The sequence below is a fragment of the Schistocerca americana genome, chromosome 2, assembly GCF_021461395.2.
Source record: "Schistocerca americana isolate TAMUIC-IGC-003095 chromosome 2, iqSchAmer2.1, whole genome shotgun sequence".
Classification (NCBI taxonomy): Eukaryota; Metazoa; Arthropoda; class Insecta; order Orthoptera; family Acrididae; genus Schistocerca; species Schistocerca americana.
The window spans coordinates 546,509,323-546,521,940 of NC_060120.1; positions in this window are offsets into that span (position 1 = coordinate 546,509,323).

The following is a 12,618-nucleotide window of genomic DNA, read 5'->3' on the forward strand; positions in this document are numbered from 1 at the left end:
TAAGAAAGCGACATTACTTTTATGTCTGGCTTAAAGAGAAATGCTGTTTTATTTAGGTAAATATCGAGGATTTTAATGAAAGAGTTTTTCTTTGCAAATGGTGTTGACGATTTCTAGTTCTCGGCGAGTGTAAACGCAAAAATTTTTTTCGCGTTGACTGGACGACAGGGCAGTCTTTTCCAGTAAATACTCGGTAGTGTATTTCTTTCTGGGGTTTTTCAGTCACATATTTTGCAGTTAATAAGGCTAACTAACATTTATTGGTGCCAACCGGTTTTTGCAGTCCCTATATCTCGGTACAGTCGTTCACACTTTGTACAGAACATCATAGTAGCGTAGGTATTACCGTGGGACGGTTATGACAGACATCAGTCAGTACATGGAGCTCACCCGGGGAATGATCCGTCCGTCTGTGGTGTCCATCAGTGGATGACGAGCGCCTGAATAGCGGCGTACGCACCCTTTGACTGTGCGAGGGTATGTATCAGTCTGCCGTAACTACAGATGTCTCGCCACGACGATAGGATATCACTACAGTACATTCAAACTGTAAAGCAGCGGCTGTCATTAATTTACTTGCATGATTAATGTACAGTTTTGATCTCCCATCGACAACTGATAAGCTGTAATTCTGTTATACTTTCTAATCCTTAATAGGAAAATAATTTAGGAGTAAACTTGGCTATAATCTAAACGTTAAATATGTAAACGAAACGGGGTCAGCAACAGGCTATTTCGTAGAGGTTCTTGACTGGAAAAAATGAAATTGAGTCGCCTGCTTAGCGAAGTGGTGACGTGTTTGCCTAACATGCAGCGGGCCCGAGTTCGATTCCGGACCGAGTTGGAGATTTTCTCCGCCCGTGGGCTTGGTTTGTGTTGTCCTCGTCACCGAAGCGCAATTCGCCAAATATGACGTCACCTAAAAGAAGACTTGCAACCCGGCGGCCGAACTTCCTCGGATGTGGCCTCCCGGCCATCAATGCCACACGACCATTTCATTTCATTCTTGTGATATTTTGCCTTCACACGTTTGAAAACATATTTATCAACTAGCAGAAGTAAATAAACAGTTAATAATTAAGACAGTCTCTATAAATAAAAAGCTATATCCCAGCTGACTGACTGACTCACTGTCCCATCATCGCCCAGACCAAATCGCTAAGAATAGAAAGCAGAGATTTGGAGAGGGTGTTGATCTTATACTGTAGGTGTTGTTTAAGAAAGGATTTTTCGAAATTCCACTCCTAAAGGGATGAAACGGGGATGAAAGATTTTTTGAAAGTACGTCGCTATTAAGGCAATTTTGCAGATAGACCCACGAAAATTGGTATTCGGTTTCTCGGTCTGAAATAAAGAAATACGTGTTTCAGCATTTTTGTAAATTTATCATTATGGGAGTCAAATAGTGGATAAACTTTTTTATTGGAAATAAATCACTATGAAAGGACTACTAAAATGTTTTTTAAGCACTATCTGTGAAAACTGGTATTTGACTCCTCAGTTACAAATTTAAAAAAATCGTAGTTCATTGTTTGAGAAAATTCAATCCCTAAGGTGGTAAAAAAGGGGACGAAACATTGTATGAAAATATTTCATTATAAACACAGTTTTAAAGCTAAATCTGTGAAAATTTAAATTTGGCTTCTCGGTTTGAATTACGAAATACGTGATTCAACCTTCTTAAAAATTCGACCTGTTTGGGGGTGAAATAGGGCACGAAACTTTTATGTAAATAGTTCATTATGCAGCATTTTTAAAGCTAAATTTGTATTTGTATTTGTCTTCTCTGTCGGAAATTTTAAAAACAATACACATTTCATTCTTTTCTAAATGCAACCTATAAGAGGGTGAAATATTTTACGAAAATATTTCATTGTGAAAGCAAGATAAATCTTTGAAAATTGGTGTTTGAATTCTCCGTTGGAAATGAAAAAAAAAAGTGCTTCACTGTTCTTGAAAATTCAATTCCTAAGGGGTGGAATAGGGAATGAAAATTGTTAAGAAAATATTTCGTTTCTGGTATATTAAGAACTTTTTAAAGCTAAATCAATGAAAACTGAAACTTTACTTCTCGGTTAGATATAAAAAAATATGTGTTACAGAGCAAAGTTGTTAAGGAAATATCACAACAAGAACTTAAAATCTCGGATTCCAGCTACCAGAATCGCGTTTCGGTCATAAGTACATTCAGAAAATACCATGTTTCTATGGCCTTAATTAGCTTGAAAAGTTTAGAAAGTGCTGCATCTGTGAATATAAAAATTCCGTTGAAGAAAAAGGAAAAAAATGTGTGCAGACCATACGCGAACGAGGCAGCGGGCACTAAGCAAGTATCGCATAAATCGACAGCAAAATTCTGGAATCTGACAGACACCATGATACCAGTTACATTACAAAATCGTACGGTACCAGTTAAGGGTTAGATTAAGCATTGCCTCGTCGAAACTACACCGCCGGCTATTAAAGTTGCAACAACATGATCACATAAAAAGAAAGCCGAAGTGGCATGAAGTGTGTACTACATATTTGGATATGGCAATTGATTTGACATTTGAGTGAAGCAGTACAAACTAATTCGGCGTCTATATCATGTATGCAAGGAAATACAACGCAACAGTTTTCTCATTCAAAAACTGCATTTGAATGTGGCCGGCCCCAGATCGAATCCACGCGGTGGATTAACGACAAGGGTTTTGTGTCCCGGGCAGCCTGCATGCGGTTTTTAGGCGGTTTCGCGCATCCCATTAGGTGAATGTGAGACTGGTTCCCATCTTCCGCCTCAAATTCACGCTACGAACACATTTAGAACACTTTCTCAAACTTGCCCACAGAGTTTGTTCTATATACAAGACAGATTGGCTACACTGCTTCTGTCCTGAGGGCCAAATAGGAGGGTGATGAAGTTCGCTGTTTGATCTCCTTAAATACTTACTCAGCATCAGCGTCTTGCAGAGGTACAGGTGCCCGTTCTGTTGTACTTTTACCTAAATGATTCCGACTGAACAGAGATGTGATGTTCTTGGTGATCTGAAAAAAATCCTCAGAGTTGATTTATTCCAAGTGCGTGTCATTCGTACAGGCGATTCAGTATTCTTTTTATCTCCCTATGGTCGGTTTTAAATGGTTAAAATAAAGTGATACATGTGGCAAAGTTCAAGAATCAGTCAATTCAAAATAAGTCGCCCTGTTTTCTAAAGTTCTTTTGTTTGATAGAGAATCTGCCACTGAACATGGCAAAAGATCTTTCTTCTTTTGTGCTGTATGGCTCTTTCAAGTTCAGACAAACACTTCTGAGTTACGTCGGTACGGTGCGTTTTCTACGCCACTCGCGAACATAATTGGTCAATGATTCATAGAAATTCAGACATAACCGTCCAGAAATAGATGATCAATAATTTTGCAACAAATATAAAGAGTCGTCTCAGAAAATGTGTAAAAAATTTTCTGCTCCAGAAACCTCTTGCTTTGTATTGCTCCACCTTGGGACAGGACAATTAAATCACTTACCGTACCGTGTACCGAAAAATGTAGTCATTGTCTTTACTTTTGAAGTACTAATGATGCACAAAAATTGTTTTCAGGTCGCAGTTTTTTACTGAACTAACAACTAACCGTAAAATTTCACGTTTGTAAATACTATATGAGTGGCTCTCAACAGATCTTAAAATTATTAATTACGTATCATGAAAAACTGTTTTTCTCACCTCTGTCATATAGTGCGATCAAAAATTACGTGATCTGTGCTACCAACTCTGTTGTGAGTGATTGCAGAACTTTGCAGCTGGTCTCCACGCAGGTATCAGTGGCTCTGTGCACCTATACAAGCAAACAGAACGGGGAATCCCATTTACAGAATCCGGCAATCTAGTCTCGTGAAGCAGCAGTGTGTAAAAACATATACATAGCGAAGCCGCAGTGTGTAAAAACGTATATATATACATTTTCACTCAACTCTACAAACACAGTTCATGAATCAACAGTTTCGTACATTCTAACTTACATTCAGTCAGCTTGCTTGTTCACACTCTACAGATGCATACTTGTATGACACAAATAGTTTTGTGTGTCACAGTCTCATGGCGTTACTAATTTCAAATCATCCGCAGTTTGCTCTGTTTAATGACACTACTTCTTGTTATTTAACCTGCACTTAATTGGTGTGAGCGGCTCTACCCCATATTCACCGCTTATTATTCGGGATGTAACACATTCCATCTAGTCGGAAACTGCCGTCAGTGCCTTTGCGTCCAATCCTTACGTTGGTTTCACTGCATTCACTGGCTGAGACCACTCGTACCATGGAGTTCAGCGATTAGTATCCGTTAGATCTGGTTTTGCAGCCATTGGCTCATTCTTATTCCTTGAGTGATGCATTTCATTACAAAATTTATAAAATCAATCACCTTTTCAGTATGTTTAAATTAAATATCCTCATTTTCCTCTTACATCCAAATTCCCTGAATTCATCACTCTAACGGTAGGTCAATGAAGTCAGCTTTGAAACACCCTTCACCTGCTTTGGTTACTCAGTCACGTTATGTCTTCTCCAGAAGCCTAATAAATTTGATACAATCTTTCCAAGGTGTTTGCGAGACAAGGAACGCTTTTAAGAGGAGGGAGACAGAGAGCTTTCTATCTCTGCATCTGAAAATCCGGTGCAGCACCATCCATTCTGCTTATATCTACGTAGTGTCAATGGCCGACATATTCCGAACGCGTGCAGACAGTGACAAACCAGCCGGCCCTGCATGCCAGGGAGACATTAGATGGTTTGTTGATAATGGCCGTACAGAATACCGATAGTACCAGTCTTGCGAATTTTGATTGACGTTAACATTTATTTTCCAACGGTACTTCCGGATGCACTCACCTAACATAGGACACATTGACAAAGCTAATCAGATTCAACGAAAAGAGACCTTATTGAGTCGAATTTCTTGAGAAAGTTTAAGTGCATGATGGTCACTTTCTTCTTTTTCTGAAAACTGTTGAATTATACGTGTATGTCAAAAGGTATCGAAATGGAGCAATTCCTATATCTTTAATCATACCCTATGGGTACTCCGTACTCTCAGAAGATAAACTACTTGAATGACTGAGTTCTGTGAACTTAATTAGCTGAATTTTATTTCGGCATAAGTTCTCGGCATTCGACACGCCAAAACGTTTTGTATATCTCGGCTAAATGTTTTTAGCGGGTATTGTAACGCAATTTCTGGATCTTCCTATTATTTCTTTATCCCCCCCCATGAACCATGGACCTTGCCGTTGGTGGGGAGGCTTGCGTGCCTCAGCGATACAGATGGCCGTACCGTAGGTGCAACCACAACGGAGGGGTATCTGTTGAGAGGCCAGACAAACATGTGGTTCCTGAAGAGGGGCAGCAGCCTTTTCAGTAGTTGCAGGGGCAACAGTCTGGATGATTGACTGATCTGGCCTTGTAACATTAACCAAAACGGCCTTGCTGTGCTGGTACTGCGAACGGCTGAAAGCAAGGGGAAATTACAGCCGTAATTTCTCCCGAGGACATGCAGCTTTACTGTATGATTAAATGATGATGGCGTCCTCTTGGGTAAAATATTCCGGAGGTAAAATAGTCCCCCATTCGGATCTCCGGGCGGGGACTACTCAAGAGGACGTCGTTATCAGGAGAAAGAAAACTGGCATTCTACGGATCGGAGCGTGGAATGTCAGATCCCTTAATCGGGCAGGTAGGTTAGAAAATTTAAAAAGGGAAATGGATAGGTTAAAGTTAGATATAGTGGGAATTAGTGAAGTTCGGTGGCAGGAGGAACAAGACTTTTGGTCAGGTGATTACAGGGTTATAAATACAAAATCAAATAGGGGTAATGCAGGAGTAGGTTTAATAATGAATAAAAAAATAGGAGTGCGGGTTAGCTACTACAAACAGCATAGTGAACGCATTATTGTGGCCAAGATAGACACAAAGCCCATGCCTACTACAGTAGTACAAGTTTATATGCCAACTAGCTCTGCAGATGATGAAGAAATTGATGTAATGTATGACGAGATAAAAGAAATTATTCAGATAGTGAAGGGAGACGAAAATTTAATAGTCATGGGTGACTGGAATTCGTCAGTAGGAAAAGGGAGAGAAGGAAACATAGTAGGTGAATATGGATTGGGGGGAAGAAATGAAAGAGGAAGCCGCCTTGTAGAATTTTGCACAGAGCATAACTTAATCATAGCTAACACTTGGTTCAAGAATCATGAAAGAAGGTTGTATACCTGGAAGAATCCTGGAGATATTAAAAGGTATCAGATAGATTACATAATGGTAAGACAGAGATTTAGGAACCAGGTTTTAAATTGTAAGACATTTCCAGGGGCAGATGTGGATTCTGACCACAATCTATTGGTTATGAACTGCAGATTGAAACTGAAGAAACTGCAAAAAGGCGGGAATTTAAGGAGATGGGACCTGGATAAACTGAAAGAACCAGAGGTTGTACAGAGTTTCAGGCAGAGCATAAGGGAACAATTGACAGGAATGGGGGAAAGAAATACAGTAGAAGAAGAATGGGTAGCTCTGAGGGATGAAGTAGTGAAGGCAGCAGACGATCAAGTAGGTAAAAAGACGAGGGCTAATAGAAATCCTTGGGTAACAGAAGAAATATTGAATTTAATTGATGAAAGGAGAAAATATAAAAATGCAGTAAATGAAGCAGGCAAAAAGGAATACAAACGTCTCAAAAATGAGATCGACAGGAAATGCAAAATGGCTAAGCAGGGATGGCTGGAGGACAAATGTAAGGATGTGGAGGCTTGTCTCACTAGGGGTAAGTTAGATACTGCATACAGGAAAATTAAAGAGACCTTTGGAGAGAAGAGAACCACTTGTATGAATATCAAGAGCTCAGATGGCAACCCAGTTCTAAGCAAAGAAGGGAAGGCAGAAAGGTGGAAGGAGTATATAGAGGGTTTATACAAGGGCGATGTACTTGAGGACAGTATTATGGAAATGGAAGAGGATGTAGATGAAGATGAAATGGGAGATAAGATACTGCGTGAAGAGTTTGAGAGAGCACTGAAAGACCTGAGTCAAAACAAGGCACCGGGAGTAGACAACATTCCATTAGAACTACTGATGGCCTTGGGAGAGCCAGTCACGACAAAACTCTACCATTTGGTGAGCAAGATGTATGAGACAGGTGAAATTCCCTCAGACTTCAAGAAGAGTATTATAATTCCAATCCCAAAGAAAGCAGGTGTTGACAGATGTGAAAATTACCGAACTATCAGTTTAATAAGTCACAGCTGCAAAATACTAACGCGAATTATTTACAGACGAATGGAAAAACTGGTAGAAGCGGACCTCGGGGAAGATCAGTTTGGATTCCGTAGAAATGTTGGAACACGTGAGGCAATACTAACCTTACGACTTATCTTAGAAGAAAGATTAAGAAAAGGCAAACCTACGTTTCTAGCATTTGTCGACTTAGAGAAAGCTTTTGACAACGTTAGCTGGAATACTCTCTTTCAAATTCTGAAGGTGGCAGGGGTAAAATACAGGGAGCGAAAGGCTATTTACAATTTGTACAGAAACCAGATGGCAGTTATAAGAGTCGAGGGACATGAAAGGGAAGCAGTGGTTGGGAAGGGAGTAAGACAGGGTTGTAGCCTCTCCCCGATGTTATTCAATCTGTATATTGAGCAAGCAGTAAAGGAAACAAAAGAAAAGTTCGGAGTAGGTATTAAAATTCATGGAGAAGAAGTAAAAACTTTGAGGTTCGCCGATGACATTGTAATTCTGTCAGAGACAGCAAAGGACTTGGAAGAGCAGTTGAACGGAATGGACAGTGTCTTGAAAGGAGGTTATAAGATGAACATCAACAAAAGCAAAACGAGGATACTGGAATGTAGTCAAATTAAATCGGGTGATGCTGAGGGGATTAGAGTAGGAAATGAGACACTTAAAGTAGTAAAGGAGTTTTGCTATTTGGGGAGCAAAATAACTGATGATGGTCGAAGTAGAGAGGATATAAAATGTAGACTGGCAATGGCAAGGAAATCGTTTCTGAAGAAGAGAAATTTGTCAACATCGAGTATAGATTTAAGTGTCAGGAAGTCGTTTCTGAAAGTATTTGTATGGAGTGTAGCCATGTATGGAAGTGAAACATGGACGATAACCAGTTTGGACAAGAAGAGAATAGAAGCTTTCGAAATGTGGTGCTACAGAAGGATGCTGAAGATAAGGTGGGTAGATCACGTAACTAATGAGGAGGTATTGAATAGGACTGGGGAGAAGAGAAGTTTGTGCCACAACTTGACTAGAAGAAGGGATAGGTTGGTAGGACATGTTTTGAGGCATCAAGGGATCACAAATTTAGCATTGGAGGGCAGCGTGGAGGGTAAAAATCGTAGAGGGAGACCAAGAGATCAATACACTAAGCAGATTCAGAAGGATGTAGGTTGCAGTAGGTACTGGGAGATGAAGAAGCTTGCACAGGATAGAGTAGCATGGAGAGCTGCATCAAACCAGTCTCAGGACTGAAGACCACAACAACAACAGTATTGACTTGGGGTGGGGCCAAATTTTGTAAAGAAAACATGATCTGTAACAGGCTAATAATTGTGCTGTCGGCCGATTTAGACGTTTATGTCATTTTCAAGCACATTTTCGAGCAGACGTGGGTAAAGAGCATATGATGCATCATATTAGACAAGGCACGTAATTCAAATGACAATGTTTATCCACATGTGCTTGAAAATGACAAACGTCGTAATCGGCCGACCGCAAAATTATTAAGAATATTACAGCCTATTACGGACCATGTTTTTATTTACAAAAAAAATGTTGTTTCTTTAAGGACAACCCATGTAGTATAAATTCACTTTATAGGGAACCTGGTAAAATCCTATAGCAGAACTGTGATTTTGTTGTTTGCATTAACTAACGTGCTCTCACATACGAACGGATAGTATCAAAATACTCTATAGGACCGGGCTGTTGTTGGTAGAGTGTAATTTAAGTTTTTTGATTTCATTTTAAAAAAAACGTAGACAGGTTTTACACTGTGACTGGTAAATCAAATGTTCAAATGTGTGTGAATTCCTATGGGACCAAACTCCTGAGGTCATCGGTCCCTAGACTTACACACTGCTTAAACTAACGTATGCTAAGAACAACAGACACACTCATGCCCGAGGGAGGACTCGAACCTCCTGCGGGAGGAACGTGACTGGTTAACTACGAAAACGTAAGTCTCTGGTAATATCATGTTACTAATATCATGCCCTTCGTCTGCATTAATAAGAAAACATTTACTTCGCATTTAGCTTTCATAATTTTTCTCCGCGTATAAACGATTTCTTCAGTGAATGAACAATCAAGTAGGATGCTCGTGGACAAAACCCCAGCAGCAGGACGGCAAAAGTGAAGTGGAGATAATCTGAAGAATGACGTGGTGTAAGGAGTCCAAAGATTTTCTGATTATAGTTTTATTTTACTATATTATTGTAAGATTTATTGTTTTCTGCCGGTCTTGGGAGCACACATTGCGGACATAAACACGTTAATTTGAATATTTTTGCAGTGCTACATCACTGCTGATGGTTGAAGTGCCCCACTATCCTAGTTAGAACTGACTGTGAAAAAGAAACCAAACCGCACATCTTCACTGCAGAGTGCAGCATAACATTCAGTTTTAACAGAAAAACAGTGGTTCTTCTTTAAAACAACATATAGTCTACGTACACCTGAACGTTTATTAGAGTCTCGTGCAAAAGTTTGAAGTCAAAGTATCAAGAACTTGGCTATTATGTATTATATACACATATATATATTAAAATATATAGCCATTGTCCGGGCAAACTTTTACTAGCACAATGAGTAAAAATTTGAAGTTAACCAATCAAGACCTTTTCGAGATAATCGGTAATAGCGTTTCCCTATTACGGGTTATGTTATACAAAATGTTTCTCCAGAGAGTAGTCAGGCGCATTTTCTCTGGTGTTTCGGCAGATATTAGCAATTGACTTTTAGCAGTGTGCAGCTGAAGTCAGCCCAAACAAATACTGCGCACCACACCTCCCGTGTGACGCCCAGCGTCGATGGAAACCGTCGGTTTGTCCCCCGTCATAAATTTAATAATTTCTAAAGTACAGTATTACGTGACCTTTCGGTAGTGCGGTCCCAAATTAGCCTAGGGCATTATTCGTTTTATGGATATGTATTCACAGGAACAGTAAAAAAGGAAGAATAATCACTTCTCCAGCAGACACAGAGCAGCGCTTCTGCACGGCAGTAGCAGTCAACGTGGGCCAGGTCGGTACTGTCTCTGCTGGAGAAGTGATTATTCTTCATTTTTTACTGTTCCTGTGAATACGTATCCATAAAACGAATAATGCCCTAGGCTAATTTTGGACCGCACTACCGAAGGGTCACGTAATACTGCACTTTACAAATGATTAAGTTTGTGACGGGGGACAAACCGACGCTTTCCATCGACGCTGAGCGTCACACGGAAGACGTGATGAGCAATATTTGTTTGCGCTGACTCCGGCTGCACGATGCAAAAAAGAAATTGCAAATGTCAGCCGAATACGACCAACGACCCATAGAAGAGACACCCGGTATATGTTTGAAAAAACATGTATCTCACGTTCATCCTAACGCTATTAGTGTAACATACAAATGTTTTAAGTAAATCTGTCAGAAGGTGTTCGAAATTTTTGGTAACAACATTACCGCTTTACATATCACACATGTGTTTATCTGTTATATAAAAGATATAGCCTATGTTCATTAGAGTATCGTGTAAAAATGTGAAGTTAATCGGTCACGATCTTCTCGAGATTTTTGGCAACAACGTTAAACGATGACTTGTCTTTATATATAGTAGTATAGAAATATAGATTAAACTATGAATCAGCCATAAGTTTATAAATATTTATTATCTCGTGCATAAAAAAGCGGATTGACTAACATTTAGATGAATGAAACTTAAAAAAGAACGAAATATACTAGTAATGCAGTTGTCTACTTCCAGTGTGGAGCTGTGTGTAACACAAGAAAATAGTACAAACTTTCTAACGACATGGTTTGTGGTTTCTCCGGTAGCGTCTCTCGATCATTTTTATGTTGGTAATAACAGTTTCGCCCTCTCCGACACGAGGGAAAATTGCTCCGCTCTTATTTTTATTTTTGTGCTGTCAATTGCAGACGGTGAGGAGTTTTTTTAATTCGAAAATGCAACCGTTTTACAGTGTCTGCGTTCGTAGGATGTTACAGTCGAGCGAATAGAGGAAAAGTTTCAGTGAAAGGCAGTTACGCGTATGAAGTGGACTAGCGAGAAAGTTGGTCCTGAATTATGCAAGAGCTTATCACTTTTTCCTGAAGCTCCTATTTTCGTATGGCACAGGCAGCTATTATTTTTTTCATCATTTATAAAGTAATAGATTACCGCAAGACGCAGAGAGATAACCGTGAGAAAACCGTAAAACGGAAGAAAATCCATCTTGCATGAAAATGTGTGTTTTCGCCAGTTTTGCTCCCCCGAAATTTTAGCCAGTTTTCTTCAGACGCGTTGATATTGCAAGCCACGTTTTTATGAAAGGAACATACAGAGTAAGGCAGCTAGGACAGTTCACCCCAAATACAGAACTACTGCCGGCCAGGGTGGCCGAGCGGTTCTAGGCGCTACTATCTGGAACCGCGCGACCGCTACGGTCGCAGATTCGAATCCTGCCTCGGGCATGGAAGTGTGTGATGTCCTTAGGTTAGTTAGGTTTAAGTATTTCTAAGTTCTAGGGGACTGATGACCTTAGATGTTAAGTCTCATAGTGATCAGAGCCATTTGAACCATTTGAACAGAACTACTATAAATGATACTTCCGTTTCCAAAGCTTCATATTTTCCAAAGTATTACATGTCGAAATATGACTGATGCATGAATTGCACCGTAAACTCAGAAAGTTTATATTTTGCACTCTGCAGATGTTTTATAAGTGCTCCTCTGGTCATAAGGCACGTGCTCAATCGGTAGTCCAGTTCGTTCTATTCCTTATGCAGCAACACCTTGACAATGGCGGTACTAGAACACGGTCCTTAATGTACCCCAAAAGAAATGGTTCAAGACGTTAGGCCATGATACCTAGGGGGACCAAGGGAATACGACCACATTATCTTCATCACTACGTCCAATCCAGCGATGTGGAAGTTGCTCGTTTAGCTAAAGACAAACATCGATACTCTAATTAGGGGGTGGCCTATCTAGTTGAAAATGAAAATTTCGGAGTCAGTTGTCAGTTGTGGTAACACAGGGTGTATACGGCCCGGGACATCCGGGAGATCCGGGACAAATCCGGGAAAAACCCGGGAATTTTTTAGAATTCCTGGACTTTTCATTGTTTTTTATTTTAGTTAAGGTTTTGTAGGTTTGACGTGTAAGATTAGATACGCTGACAAAGAACTTTAGTCCACTACTGCTCAATAATACTGCATAAATCAGAGAATAACACCAAAATAAAAGTTTAATTGCATAGAAAATGGGTAATTTACACAATGCACAGACCAGAGTGCCGACACCGAAAAGTGTCAAAGGCTTTAGGTCGAAGATTATGCAGTACGTCCGTAACAACTAACGTGCATTCGAT